The sequence below is a fragment of the Dendrobates tinctorius genome, unplaced genomic scaffold (assembly GCF_039654945.1).
Source record: "Dendrobates tinctorius isolate UK_male_01 unplaced genomic scaffold, ASM3965494v1 ptg000129l, whole genome shotgun sequence".
In the NCBI taxonomy this organism is placed as follows: domain Eukaryota; kingdom Metazoa; phylum Chordata; class Amphibia; order Anura; family Dendrobatidae; genus Dendrobates; species Dendrobates tinctorius.
The window spans coordinates 5,289,490-5,305,468 of NW_027361797.1; positions in this window are offsets into that span (position 1 = coordinate 5,289,490).

The window sequence follows — 15,979 nt, forward strand, 5'->3', positions numbered from 1 at the left end:
CTGTTTACCCACTGCTCCGCAAACTGCTTTTTTAAAAGCAATCCCAATTTTTTTTTTTGTCCTGCTGAGAAGAAAAAAAAACTGCTTCTGCTGCTAGCAATTTGGCCTGCACAACACACCAGTCACTGTGTGTACAGTGCAAGGGGAGGCTATATAGTGGTGTATCAGTGGTGTTGGTTGTTGGGCTGCCTTCTAAGGCTTCCTGACAGGCTGGCATTGCTGTTTACCCACTGCTCCGCAAACTGCTTTTTTAAAAGCAATCCAATCTCCCTTATCCTCTAGTCACTTTTGTCACAGCTGTGCCATCGAGCGTGTCACATAGCGCTCAGATATCAGTGGGCCTCACACAATCCAAAAGTGTCCACTGTCCACAAGTGTGTGCAGATATTCAAAATCTCCCTTATCCTCTAGTCACTTTTGTCACAGCAGTGCCATCGAGCCTGTCACATAGCGCTCAGATATCAGTGGGCCTCACACAATCCAAAAGTGTCCAGTGTCCAAAAGTGTGTGCAGATATTCAAAATCTCCCTTATCCTCTAGTCACTTTTGTCACAGCAGTGCCATCGAGCCTGTCACATAGCGCTCAGATATCAGTGGGCCTCACACAATCCAAAAGTGTCCAGTGTCCAAAAGTGTGTGCAGATATTCAAAATCTCCCTTATCCTCTAGTCACTTTTGTCACAGCAGTGCCATCAAGCCTGTCACATAGCGCTCAGATATCAGTGGGCCTCACACAATCCAAAAGTGTCCACTGTCCACAAGTGTGTGCAGAAATTCAAAATCTCCCTTATCCTCTAGTCACTTTTGTCACAGCAGTGCCATCGAGCCTGTCACATAGCGCTCAGATATCAGTGGGCCTCACACAATCCAAAAGTGTCCAGTGTCCAAAAGTGTGTGCAGATATTCAAAATCTCCCTTATCCTCTAGTCACTTTTGTCACAGCAGTGCCATCGAGCCTGTCACATAGCGCTCAGATATCAGTGGGCCTCACACAATCCAAAAGTGTCCAGTGTCCAAAAGTGTGTGCAGATATTCAAAATCTCCCTTATCCTCTAGTCACTTTTGTCACAGCAGTGCTATCGAGCCTGTCACATAGCGCTCAGATATCAGTGGGCCTCACACAATCCAAAAGTGTCCAGTGTCCAAAAGTGTGTGCAGATATTCAAAATCTCCCTTATCCTCTAGTCACTTTTGTCACAGCAGTGCCATCGAGCCTGTCACATAGCGCTCAGATATCAGTTGGCCTCACACAATCCAAAAGTGTCCACTGTCCACAAGTATGTGCAGAAATTCAAAATCTCCCTTATCCTCTAGTCACTTTTGTCACAGCAGTGCCATCGAGCCTGTCACATAGCGCTGAGATATCAGTGGGCCTCACACAATCCAAAAGTGTCCAGTGTCCAAAAGTGTGTGCAGATATTCAAAATCTCCCTTATCCTCTAGTCACTTTTGTCACAGCAGTGCCATCGAGCCTGTCACATAGCGCTCAGATATCAGTGGGCCTCACACAATCCAAAAGTGTCCACTGTCCAAAAGTGTGTGCAGATATTCAAAATCTCCCTTATCCTCTCGTCACTTTGGTCACAGCTGTGCCATCGAGCCTGTCACATAGCGCTCAGATATCAGTGGGCCTCACACGATCCAAAAGTGTCCAGTGTCCAAAAGTGTGTGCAGAAATTCAAAATCTCCCCTGTCCTATAGACACCTTGTACCTTGTTTTACATTACTATATAGTTTGTTGGATTTTGTCTACATTTCTACCAAAAATGAGGAAGGCTGGTGGAAGAGGCCGTGGAATTGGGCGGGGGTTGGCAGCTGGTAATGATGGTGTTGGTGGTGGATCTGATGGTAGTGGCAAGAGCAAAATAGGACCGAATGCAGGAGGTGCTGACCCTGCGTCATCGTCTGGCTACATAAGGCCTCGAACGCTTAGTTTTCTAGGAGTTGGCAAACCGCTTTTAAAGCCAGAGCATCAGGAAAAAGTTTTGTCTTACATTGCTGACTCAGCCTCCAGCTCTATCGCCTCCTCTTCTTCAGTTGTAAAAAGTAAAAGCACTGAGTCGTCATTGGAGGCTCATGTTCATGAACCACACCTTTCCTTGTGTCCTTCACCCCAACCAAGATTGAAGGATGACGCAGGCAATACTACTGATTACTCCATGGAGCTGTTTTCACATACCATGCCTGGATTATCAAGTCAAATGGTGAATTACCCAGGCCAAGATGAATCTGACATGGAGTGCACTGATGCACAGCCGCTGATGGATGATTCTGCTGGTACATTCACTCAGAGCACTACATTGTCCTCGCAGTGTACAGAGCCAGATTCTGACCCTGATGAGACTCATGTGCTCCTTCCCGCACACTATACCACCATACACGGTGACACAGAGGAAGGTGCACATGACATAGAAGAGGAGGTGATGGATGACCCAGTTGTTGACCCAGATTGGCATCCATTGGGGGAAGAGGGTGCTGCTTCCAATAGCTCAGATGAGGAACATCCACAGCAGACATCGACATCGCAACAGCTGTTATCTGGCAGGCCCGGAGCACTCCAAAGACAGGTTCCAAACATCAAAAGAGTTGCTGGACAGCTTGTCCAGAGGGTCAAAAGATCACAGCGTGCTAGGCTGCAAAATGTCTGCCAAAGTAGGAAGAGTGCAGTGTGGCACTTTTTTGAACAAAATCCTCATGATCAGGCCAAGGTTATCTGTAAGAAGTGCGCAAAGACCTTTAGCCGAGGGAAAAATCTGAAAAATTTGAATACCAGTTGCATGCTTAGACATTTAACCAGCATGCACTTGCAAGCGTGGACACAACACCAAACCTCAAGTGCCACATGTGCAACTGATCACAAGGAAGGTAGTCAGCAACGCTACATTGTTTCCCCCACTGTAAGCCCACCGGTTAGCACAGCAGCAAATGTTGAGGTGTCGTTGCAAGACCACAGCAGTCAGGGAATCCCACTGTTATATCAACGAAAGACTGATTCTAGGCCATCAGAAAGAACACTAACTCCATCACCATCATCAACCCTCTCTCAGTCCACCCTGTCCACCGCTACTTCCACCATATGCAGCTCTCAAGTCCAGCTCACCCTCCCAGACACTATGAGTAGGTCAAGAAAGTACTCAGTCTCTCATCCGCGTACACTGGGTTTGAACGCCCACATTGCCAAACTAATCTCGTTTGAGATGATGCCCTTTCGGTTGGTGGAAAGCACAGCTTTCCGCGAACTCATGGCCTATGCAGTACCACGCTATGACCTACCCAGTCGCCACTTCTTCTCTCGCAAAGCCATCCCAGCCCTCCACCATCATGTGAAAGACCGCATTGTCCATGCACTCAAGCAGTCAGTGAGCGGAAAGGTGCACCTCACAACTGATGCATGGTCCAGTCGGCATGGCCAGGGCCGTTACGTGTCCATCACTGCGCACTGGGTTAATGTGGTGGATGCAGGGTCCACAGGGGACAGCGGTGGTGGGACAGTGCTGCCTAGCCCACGGTATAGGAAACAGTTGGCTGTAGGCGTTTGACCCTCCTCCTCCTCCTCCTCCTCCAGAAGCGAAAGCTCGTCCACAGAGCGCAGTCGTACGAGCACTCCATCTGCAGCTGCCACTGTTGCACACGATGTGTCCCCCTATCGAGCAGCTAGTGGAAAGCGTCAGCAGGCTGTGTTGCAGATTATGTGTTTGGGCGACAGACACACCGCCGAGGTGCTGGCCGAGTACTTGAAGCGACAAACTGAGTCATGGCTGGGCAGTGTACATCTTGAGGCAGGCAAGGTAGTTAGTGATAACGGTCGTAATTTTGTGGCAGCCATAGCCCTTTCAAAACTCAGCCACATACCTTGCTTGGCTCACACCTTGAACCTGGTGGTGCAGTGCTTCCTCAAAAATTATCCGGAGTTAACAGCCCTGCTCCAGAAGGTGCGAAGACTGTGCGCGCACATCCGCCGGTCGCCTGTACACTCCGTTCGTATGCAGAAACTGCAGTGATTGCTCCACCTTCCCAACCACCGCCTCATTATCGACATTGCAACAAGGTGGAACAACACCCTGCACATGGTGGAGCGGCTGTGCGAGCAGAGGCAGGCCATAATGCATTTGTGGGAGGATACACGGCCAGGCACTTTGAGAGCAGACATGGAGTTGACAGGTGTGCAGTGGTCGAAGCTGAAAGACCTTTGTAAAGTCCTTCAGTGTTTTGAGGAATGCACACGGCTGGTAAGCGCAGACGACGCCATCCTAAGCATGAGCATCCCACTTATGCGTCTGCTCATGCAAACTTTGACTCACCTTAAGGAGCAGGCGTCTGCAGCCAATGTTGATGAGGAGGAAGAGGAGGAGGGAATCCTTGATGACATTCAGCCATTGTCTGCTCAGGGACCTCTCCTGGACGAGGTGGAGAAAGAAGAGGAGGAGGAGGATGATGATGGGGATGATTACTTAGGGGAGGAGGATGCATCTCGTGGGGCAAGTGAAAATGTTGGCGTGGCAAGGTCTGGTACAGGGTTTGTGCGTGACTGGAGGGATGTGGATTTGCCAGAAAGTGCTCCTCCACCCAGCACTCGCAGTGCATCATTGACACCGGGAACATTGGCCCACATGTCAGATTATGCCTTGCGGATCCTAAAAAGGGACCCCCGCATTGCCAAAATGATGAACGATGACGACTACTGGTTGGCCAGCATCCTGGATCCACGCTATAAAGGCAAATTACAAAACATCATGCCACAGGAGAACCTTGACCTAATATTGGCTAATAAACAAGCAACTCTGGTAAATCGGTTGCTTGAGGCATTCCCAGCACACAGCAGCGGTGATGGTTCTCACACGAGCCGTACGGGCCGGGGGCAGCTTGGCAGAGGTGTTCGTGGTGCACACAGCAGAAGTGGCGTTGGAGACAGGGGTTTCATGACAATGTTGTGGACTGATTTTTCAAATACCGCTCACACAACTGGTAATACTGCATCGATGGAAAGTGACAGGAGACAGCAGTTGTCAACTATGGTTACAAACTTCTTTTCCTCCCATATCGATGTTCTCCCACACAGGTCATTCCCCTTTGACTATTGGGCCGCTAAACTGGACACCTGGCCTGAATTGGCCCAATATGCCTTACAGGAGCTCGCTTGCCCAGCTGCAAGTGTGCTATCGGAAAGAGTCTTCAGTGCAGCTGGATCAATCCTGACAGAAAAAAGGACCCGTCTGTCAACCCAAAATGTGGATGATCTAACCTTCATTAAAATGAACCACGCATGGGTTTCCAAGGATTTTGTCCCACCTTCCCCTGATGACACATAGGGTGACAGAAAAATGGCTTGCTTTGGTCCACCTCTTCCTGGTACTTCACCTATTTCGCCTTTTGCATCAGCTGAATGTCCAACATCAACATATGCCACTTTCTAAAACTCCCTAGCTGTGCTGCCTCCCCCCCCATGGCCGGGGTCACCACCTACCGCACGACACCGTGCGAGTGCCGTTGCCCTGGACAGGTGGGTAGGCCGACTCTTGGGCACGGGCACTGGCACAGGGTCCCTCATAGTGCAATCAAGTGTCTCTGACGGTGGTGGTGCACACCCGCCTTCAGACACACCGCTGTACTATGAGGGGCCCAGTGCCAGTACCGACGCCCACGAGTGGGCCCCCCTTGCTTGGGCAGGGCCCCAGCATTTGCAATCTTTACCTCTCCCTGCTCCTCCGCTGTGTAATCTGGGCCGTCAAATCCATACTGTGCCTGACACCGTCTGAGCCTGCCTCCTGAGACATATATTTTGAATGTGTACGCTATCCATACATGTTATCCAGGGATACGGTACCCTTTCTAACCTTTGTGCAATCACGTGCAATCCATACTGGGCCTAACACCATCTGAGCCTGCCTCATGCTGTATAGACATATATTTTGAATGTGTACGCTATCCATACATGTTATCCGGTGATACGGTACCCTTTCTAACCTTTGTGCAATCACGTGCAATCCATACTGGGCCTAACACCGTCTGAGCCTGCCTCATGCTGTATAGACATATATTTTGAATGTGTACGCTATCCATACATGTTATCCGGGGATACGGTACCCTTTCTAACCTTTGTGCAATCACGTGCAATCCATACTGGGCCTAACACCGTCTGAGCCTGCCTCCTGAGACATATATTTTGAATGTGTACGCTATCCATACATGTTATCCAGGGATACGGTACCCTTTCTAACCTTTGTGCAATCACGTGCAATCCATACTGGGCCTAACACCGTCTGAGCCTGCCTCATGCTGTATAGATATATATTTTGAATGTGTACGCTATCCATACATGTTATCCGGTGATACGGTACCCTTTCTAACCTTTGTGCAATCACGTGAAATCCATACTGGGCCTAACACCGTCTGAGCCTGCCTCATGCTGTATAGACATATATTTTGAATGTGTACGCTATCCATACATGTTATCCGGGGATACGGTACCCTTTCTAACCTTTGTGCAATCACGTGCAATCCATACTGGGCCTAACACCGTCTGAGCCTGCCTCCTGAGACATATATTTTGAATGTGTACGCTATCCATACATGTTATCCAGGGATACGGTACCCTTTCTAACCTTTGTGCAATCACGTGCAATCCATACTGGGCCTAACACCGTCTGAGCCTGCCTCATGCTGTATAGACATATACACTCACTGGCCACTTTATTAGGTACACCTGTCCAACTGTGTGTTAAGACTTAATTTCTAATCAGCCAATCACATGGCGGCAACTCAGTGCATTTAGGCATGTAGACATGGTCAAGACAATCTCCTGCAGTTCAAACCGAGCATCAGTATGGGGAAGAAAGGTGATTTGAGTGCCTTTGAACGTGGCATGATTGTTGGTGCCAGAAGGGCTGGTCTGAGAATTTCAGAAACTGCTGATCTACTGGGATTTTCACGCACAACCATCTCTAGGGTTTACAGAGAATGGTCCGAAAAAGAAAAAAAAACCAGTGAGCGGCAGTTCTGTGGCCGGAAATGCCTTGTTGATGCCAGAGGTCAGAGGAGAATGGGCAGACTGGTTCGAGCTGATAGAAAGGCAACAGTGACTCAAATTGCCACCCGTTACAACCAAGGTAGGCAGAAGAGCATCTCTGAACGCACAGTGCGTCGAACTTTGAGGCAGATGGGCTACAGCAGCAGAAGACCACACTGGGTACCACTCCTCTCAGCTAAGAACAGGAAACTGAGGCTACAATTTGCACAAGCTCATCGAAATTGGACAGTAGAAGATTGGAAAAACGTTGCCTGGTCTGATGAGTCTCGATTTCTGCTGCGACATTCGGATGGTTGGGTCCGAATTTGGCGTAAACAACATGAAAGCATGGATCCATCCTGCCTTGTATCAACGGTTCAGGCTGGTGGTGGTGGTGTCATGGTGTGGGGAATTTTTTCTTGGCACTCTTTGGGCCCCTTGGTACCAATTGAGCATCGTTGCAACGCCACAGCCTACCTGAGTATTGTTGCTGACCATGTCCATCCCTTTATGACCACAATGTACCCAACATCTGATGGCTACTTTCAGCAGGATAATGCGCCATGTCATAAAGCTCGAATCATCTCAGATTGGTTTCTTGAACATGACAATGAGTTCACTGTACTCAAATGGCCTCCTCAGTCACCAGATCTCAATCCAATAGAGCATCTTTGGGATGTGGTGGAACGGGAGATTCGCATCAGGGATGTGCAGCCGACAAATCTGCGCCAACTGTGTGATGCCATCATGTCAATATGGTCCAAAATCTCTGAGGAATGCTTCCAGCACCTTGTTGAATCTCTGCCACGAAGAATTGAGGCAGTTCTGAAGGCAAAAGGGGGTCCAACCCCTTACTAGCATGGTGTACCTAATAAAGTGGCCAGTGAGTGTATTTTGAATGTGTACGCTATCCATACATGTTATCCGGTGATACAGTACCCTTTCTAACCTTTGTGCAATCACGTGCAATCCATACTGGGCCTAACACCGTCTGAGCCTGCCTCATGCTGTATAGACATATATTTTGAATGTGTACGCTATCCATACATGTTATCCAGTGATACGGTACCCTTTCTAACCTTTGTGCAATCACGTGTAATCCATACTGGGCCTAACACCGTCTGAGCCTGCCTCCTGAGACATATATTTTGAATGTGTACGCTATCCATACATGTTATCCAGGGATACGGTACCCTTTCTAACCTTTGTGCAATCACATGCAATCCATACTGGGCCTAACACCGTCTGAGCCTGCCTCATGCTGTATAGACATATATTTTGAATGTGTACGCTATCCATACATGTTATCCAGGGATACGGTACCCTTTCTAACCTTTGTGCAATCACGTGCAATCCATACTGGGCCTAACACCGTCTGAGCCTGCCTCATGCTGTATAGACATATATTTTGAATGTGTACGCTATCCATACATGTTATCCGGGGATACGGTACCCTTTCTAACCTTTGTGCAATCACGTGCAATCCATACTGGGCCTAAAACCGTCTGAGCCTGCCTCCTGAGACATATATTTTGAATGTGTACGCTATCCATACATGTTATCCAGGGATACGGTACCCTTTCTAACCTTTGTGCAATCACGTGCAATCCATACTGGGCCTAACACCGTCTGAGCCTGCCTCATGCTGTATAGACATATATTTTGAATGTGTACGCTATCCATACATGTTATCCGGTGATACGGTACCCTTTCTAACCTTTGTGCAATCACGTGCAATCCATACTGGGCCTAACACCGTCTGAGCCTGCCTCATGCTGTATAGACATATATTTTGAATGTGTACGCTATCCATACATGTTATCCAGTGATACGGTACCCTTTCTAACCTTTGTGCAATCACGTGTAATCCATACTGGGCCTAACACCGTCTGAGCCTGCCTCATGCTGTATAGACATATATTTTGAATGTGTACGCTATCCATACATGTTATCCGGGGATACGGTACCCTTTCTAACCTTTGTGCAATCACGTGCAATCCATACTGGGCCTAACACCGTCTGAGCCTGCCTCATGCTGTATAGACATATATTTTGAATGTGTACGCTATCCATACATGTTATCCGGGGATACGGTACCCTTTCTAACCTTTGTGCAATCACGTGCAATCCATACTGGGCCTAACACCGTCTGAGCCTGCCTCCTGAGACATATATTTTGAATGTGTACGCTATCCATACATGTTATCCAGGGATACGGTACCCTTTCTAACCTTTGTGCAATCACATGCAATCCATACTGGGCCTAACACCGTCTGAGCCTGCCTCATGCTGTATAGACATATATTTTGAATGTGTACGCTATCCATACATGTTATCCAGGGATACGGTACCCTTTCTAACCTTTGTGCAATCACGTGCAATCCATACTGGGCCTAACACCGTCTGAGCCTGCCTCATGCTGTATAGACATATATTTTGAATGTGTACGCTATCCATACATGTTATCCGGGGATACGGTACCCTTTCTAACCTTTGTGCAATCACGTGCAATCCATACTGGGCCTAAAACCGTCTGAGCCTGCCTCCTGAGACATATATTTTGAATGTGTACGCTATCCATACATGTTATCCAGGGATACGGTACCCTTTCTAACCTTTGTGCAATCACGTGCAATCCATACTGGGCCTAACACCGTCTGAGCCTGCCTCATGCTGTATAGACATATATTTTGAATGTGTACGCTATCCATACATGTTATCCGGTGATACGGTACCCTTTCTAACCTTTGTGCAATCACGTGCAATCCATACTGGGCCTAACACCGTCTGAGCCTGCCTCATGCTGTATAGACATATATTTTGAATGTGTACGCTATCCATACATGTTATCTGGGGATACGGTACCCTTTCTAACCTTTGTGCAATCACGTGCAATCCATACTGGGCCTAACACCGTCTGAGCCTGCCTCCTGAGACATATATTTTGAATGTGTACGCTATCCATACATGTTATCTGGGGATACGGTACCCTTTTTCACCTTTGTGCAATCACGTGTAATCCATACTGGGCGTGAGAACGGCTGGCGAGCTGTTAAGCAAGCTACAGCACCTGTCCAGACAAGTACAGGGATTCCCTAGCGAGGAGACTTATTTGATTGTTTTCAATGTTGGGACAGCAATTTTTGGGGAGCACTATACTCTGGAGAATGATAGATGGGTCCCACCATACACTGGAACATTCCAAAGGTGGACATCAGACACTGGAGCAGCATTTACAGGGCCCATTATACACTAGAGCATTAGAAATGGGGCCCATTATGTTTGGAGCATTATTTGGGCCCATAAGACAGTGGAGCTTCATCCATGGGGACCAACATATACTGTAGCATTATGTGGAGCTCATCATATACTGTTTCAAACATTATATGGGACCAATGATTCTGTATGGAGAAATAGATGGGCCTCGTCATGAGATGTAAAAAGTGAGGTATTTTTCATTGGACTATACCGCTATTTCTCTGCCGTATCGGAGCATGATGAGTTGTGGTATGTGTTAAAGGGGCGCTCTTTCGCCCAGGGCACATGAAAACCTGGAGCCAGCCCTCCCCCCCACAGTTTGTAGCCAAATAACCCCCATTTTTCAGTGCGTAACTTGTATTATGAAGTTAATTAAGGTTGACAAGCTTAAGAAAGAAGAATTGATGCTTTTGGCATTCAAATGGGCACTGTAGGTGTGTTTCCTGTCCTCCTCTCACTGCCGACTTTTATTCCCCATTGACTTACATTGGGTTTCGTGTTTCGGGACGACCCCGACTTTTCCCTATAATCGGACGATCTTGCTCGACCCGACATTTGGAAAAGTCGGGTTTCACGAAACGAAACGCGACCCTAAAAAAACAAAAGTCGCTCAACTCTAGTGGCAATGTTTCGGTTCAAATTATCCTTTCTTAAGTGAAACCATTCACAAGCCCTAAGGCTTGAGAAAGGTTCATTGAAACAAAATGTCACCACACAACATGGGCTAAATAAAAGGCCTTTACATTTTTGGTAATTACCGGAGTACTGCCTATTTTTTCTATTTTTATATATTTTTGCAAAATACACATTTTTTATATAATAGGCCTTGCACCCATTTGTTACAATTTCTTAAGTGTGTTGTCCAATTTTTTTACCTTTAAATAGATAGATATATTACAGCTTAGAGAATACTTCATCCAAATCTATTATGTATATGTATATATGGTTATTGATAGTACAGCGATTGAGGGGACAGTGTGGGCATGATTTAGACTAGGACCACATATACTTAGATATGCATCATCGTTTCCATCTAATCTTTTCCATTTTTCTTGAAGTGTTGTTTTCATAGGAATCCTTCATTCTTTTTTAATTGTGGGAAAAAAAATCGAATCACCATACCTAGTTGAAAGAGGAATATTCTGCATTTGTTAATCTCCTTTTAATAGAAAGAAATATCCTCATTTAGGCTAGTTTCACACTAGCGTTTATTCCATGCAGCGCATGGCGCCGCTAAGCCCCGCCCCCTGCTGGCTCCCTGCCCGCCCCATCCGGTCATCGCCGCCTACTATCGCACATGGACGCTTGCGATCTGCGCACACTATCATTAGCATAGGGTGCGCAGATCGTGCGCTGGCCGTGCGCTAGTAGGATTTTGGCATGTGCTGCGCAATTTTGAAGGTGCGCCAAGCGCGCCGAAATGCAACATGCTGCGCTCGGCGCACACGGGCACACCTTCAAAAGTGCGCAGTGCATGCCAAAATCCTACTAGCGCGCGATCTGCGCACCCTATGCTAAAGATAGGGTCCGCAGATCGCAAGCGTCCATGTGCAATAGTAGGTGGCGATGACCAGATGGGGCGGGCAGGGAGCCGGCAGGGGGTGGGGCTTAGCGGCACCGTGCGCTGCGTGAAATAAACGCTAGTGTGAAACTAGCCTTAGTAAAGAAAACTTTTTACAAGAGATTTTATAAAGCATGCATAGTTTTATCTCTATAAAGAAACATCTAAAATATTGTCATTGTTTTTTATCCCCAGTAAGCAGAAAATATCACATTCGCCTGCAGTAAAACTTTATCTTCGCTTTATTTTGTGTCCAATATCAGAAATGGCTTTATGAAACAAACAGTATATTGGTTCAGTTCATAGGACTAAAACACTTTTGAGTCAAAGCAACAATTTTCTCTTTCACACTCAGTTTTTCTTCTTTTTAAAGTGCATGTAAAAAATAATATTCATTCCATTTTTACATGCATTTTTTGTGGTTGCTTTTGTGATGTTGAGTGCACATAGTTTTCTTGCTGTGCTCTAATAAAAATGATATTTAACTGAAAATGTAAAAAAAACGCCAAAAAACAAAGTGCTGTGCAATATTTTACTATAGTTTTCAATGGAGTAACTTTTTGCTGCATTTAAATAACCAATCTAAATGGCCAAGGAAAAAGTATCCTACAAGCGGAGCAATGGAGGGGTGTATGGAGGGGGTTCAGTAGCTCCATACACAGATATCAACTCCATTATAAAAGTGAAACCGGCTATTAGAATTAGCTCTGAAAATGAAATCACGAATTTTCTACTCTATCCCACAAAGATTTGCTTTCTCTTTTTCAATATACAGTATTTTATGTCAAATTTAATGGTGTTACATAAAAATGTAACATGTCCTACAAATAACAACCCTTATTTGACTATGTGATGAGATGCAGGGAGAGGGAGAGGGACAAAATAGCTTACCACACTGAGAATGTATAGCTGGAAATTTGGACCGGAGTTCCTCCTGAGGGTGCCGTTTCCACTGGTGATGACAGGAAGGTAGACGAAAAAATGGGGAAAGATCCAGGCATAACCATCCAGGGATAAAATGTATTCTTTATTCAAATGTAGTTAGAACATTAACCCCTTCATGACCCAGCCTATTTTGACCTTAATGACCTGGCCATTTTTGGCAATATTGACCAGTGTCCCTTTATGAGGTAATAACTCAGGAACGCTTCAACGGATCCTAGCGATTCTGAGATTGTTTTTTTGTGACATATTGGGCTTCATGTTAGTGGTAAACTTAGGTTGATAATGTTTGCATTTATTTGTGAAAAAAATGGAAATTTGGCGAAAATTTTGAAAATTTCGCAATTTTCACATTTTGAATTTTTATTCCGTTAAACCAGAGAGTTATGTGACACAAAATAGTTAATAAATAACATTTCCCACATGTCTACTTTACATCAGCACAATTTTGGAAACAAATTTTTTTTTTGTTGGGAAGTTATAAGGGTTAAAAGTTGACCAGCGATTTCTCATTTTTACAACAAAATTTTCAAAACCATTTTTTTAGGGACCACCTCACATTTGAAGTCACTTTGAGGGGTCTATATGGCAGAAAATACCCAAAAGTGAGACCATTCTAAAAACTGCACCCCTCAATCTACTCAGAACTACATTCAAGAAGATTATTAACCCTTCAGGTGCTTCACACCAACTAAAGCAATGTGGAAGGAAAAATGAACATTTTAATTTTTCCAACAAAAATTTTCTTTTAGCATCAATTTTTTCATTTTCACATGGGCAACAGGATAAATTGGATCCTAAAATTTGTTGGGCAATTTCTCCTGAGTGCACCGATACATCATATGTGGTCATAAACCACTGTTTGGGTGCACGGCAGGGCTCAGAAGGGAAGGAGCGCCATTTGACTTTTTGAATAAAAAATATGCTGGTATATTTAGCGGTTGCCATGTCGCGTTTGGAGAGTCCCTGTGCGCCTAAACATTGGAGCTCCCCCACAAGTGACCCCATTTTGGAAACTAGACCCTCCAAGGAACTTATCTAGATGCATAGTGAGCACTTTGAACCGCCAGGTGCTTCACAAATTGATCCGTAAAAAAAAAGGACTTTTTTTCACAAAAATTTTCTTTTAGCCTCAGTTTTTTCATTTTCACATGGGCAATGGGATAAAATGGATCCTAAAATTTGTTGGGCAATTTCTCCTGAGTGCACCGATACCTCATATGTGGTCATAAACCACTGTTTGGGCACACGACAGGGTCCCGAAGGGAAGGAGCACCATTTGACTTTTTGAATGGAAAATTAGCTCCAATCGTTAGTGGACACCATGTCGTGTTTGGAGAGCCCCTGGGTACCTAAACATTGGAGCTCCCCCACAAGTGACCCCATTTTGGAAACTAGACCACCCAAGGAACTTATCTAGATGTGTGGTGAGCACACTGAACCCCCAAGTGCTTCACAGAAGTTTGTGACACAGAGCAGTGAAAATAAAAAAATAATTTTTTTTCCTCAAAAATGATTTTTTAGCCCGCTATATTTTATTTTCACAAGGTTAACAGGAGAAATTGGACCACAAAAGTTGTGTAATTTGTCCTGAGTACACCGATACCCCATATGTCAGGGGAAACCACTGTTTGTGCGCATGGGAGCTCAGTAGGGAAGGAGCGTGATTTTGGAATGCAGACTGATGGGATGTTCTGCGGGCATCATGTTGCGTTTGCAGAGCCCCTGATGTGCCTAAACAGTAGAAACTCCCAAAAAGTGACCCCATTTTGGAAACTAGACCCCCCAAGGAGCTTATCTAGATGTGTAGTGAGCACTTTGAACCCCCAAGTGCTTCACAGAAGTTTATAAACACAGAGCCATGAAAATAAAAAATATTTTTTTTCCTCAAAAATTATTTTTTAGCCCGCTATTTTTTATTTTCACAAGGGTAACAGGATAAATTGGACCTCTAAAGTTGCTGTTCAGTTTGTCCTGAGTACGCTGGCACCCCATATGTGGTGGGGAACCACTGTTTGGGCGCACGGCAGGGCTCAGAAGGGAAGGAGCGCCATTTGACTTTTTGAATGGAAAATTAGCTCCAATCGTTAGCGGACACCATGTCGTGTTTGGAGAGGCCCTGTCTGCCTACACTTTGGAGCTCCCCCACATATCACCTTATTTTGTAAACTAGATCCCCTAAGGAAGTTATCTAGATGCATAGTGAGCACTTTGAACCCCCAGGTGCTTTACAGAAGTGTATAACGCAGAGCTGTGAAAATAAAAATATTTTTTTTTCCTCAAAAAATGATTTTTTAGCCCGCTATTTTTTATTTTCACAATAGTAACAGGAGAAATTGGACCCCAAAAGTAGTTTTCCAGTTTGTCCTGAGTACGCTGGTACCCAATATGTGGGGAGGGACCACTGTTTGGGCACACATCGGGGCTCGGAAGGGAAGTAGTGACGTTTTGAAATACTGACTTGATGGAATGGTCTGCGGGCGTCATGTTACGTTTGCAGAGCCTCTGATGTGCCTAAACAGTGGAAACCCCAAACAAGTGACCCCATTTTGGAAACTAAACCAACCCAAGGAACTTAAATAGATGTGTGGTGAGCACTTTAAACCCCCAAGTGCTTCACAGAAGTTTATAACTCAGAGCCATGAAAATAAAAAAATCATGTTTTTTCACAAAAATCATTTTTTTAGCCCCCAATTTTTTATTTTCCCAAGGGTAACAGGAGAAATTAGACCCCCAAAGTTGTTGTGCAATTTTTCCTGAGTACGCTGATACCCCATATGTTTGGGTAAACCACTGTTTGGGCACACGTCGGGGTTCGGAATGGAGAGAGCGCTGTTTGACATTTTGAACTCAAAATTGGCTGGAATAAATCGTGGCACCATGTCGCGTTCGGAGACCCCGTGATGTGCCTAAACAGTGGAAACCCCTCAATTCTAACTCCAACTCTAACCCCAACATACCCCTAACCCTAACCCAACCCTAATAATAACCCTAACCACAACCCTAACGCCAACACACCCCTAACCCTAATCCCAACTCTAACCCTAACTACAAGCCTAACCCTAACCCTAATTCCAGCCCTAGCCCTAATTCCAGCCCTAACCCTAATTTCAGCCCTAACCCTAATTCCTGCCCTAACCCTAATTCCAGCCCTAACCCTAATTCCAGCCCTAACTCTAATTTTAACCCTAACCCTAATTCCAACCCTAACC